General features: G+C 54.2%; 1 protein-coding gene across 1 annotated transcript in view; it reads right to left on the minus strand.

The window, feature by feature from the left end:
- Positions 1-275, minus strand: part of trappc6bl (trafficking protein particle complex subunit 6B, like) — a gene marked incomplete in the record, with an annotated part of 6565 nt that overhangs the window by 4015 nt on the left and 2275 nt on the right.

Consider the following 275-nt stretch of genomic DNA (forward strand, 5'->3'; position numbering starts at 1 on the left):
GGGGGGGGGGGGGTTGCTTTGGTCCCCCTATCTAGCCCCGTGATGCTCCTCAGAAAATCCTCTACACCACTGACCAGGAAGAAATGTTCACCGATGCCCAAAGTGCACCAATGGGGAGGCCTCACCACCAGCACCGGCGCCCCATGGGAATACAGGATCTGGAATGGAAGTAAAAAAGTCTTTCAAGGCCTATTCCCATGGGTGGGAACTGCAGAAGTTCAACAACAGGCCGAGATCACCCGTTATGCACTTCTACGCCTCATCAATGACACCTA

The sequence above is a fragment of the Nematolebias whitei genome, chromosome 6 (assembly GCF_014905685.2).
Source record: "Nematolebias whitei isolate Nwh7 chromosome 6, NemWhi1, whole genome shotgun sequence".
Classification (NCBI taxonomy): Eukaryota; Metazoa; Chordata; class Actinopteri; order Cyprinodontiformes; family Rivulidae; genus Nematolebias; species Nematolebias whitei.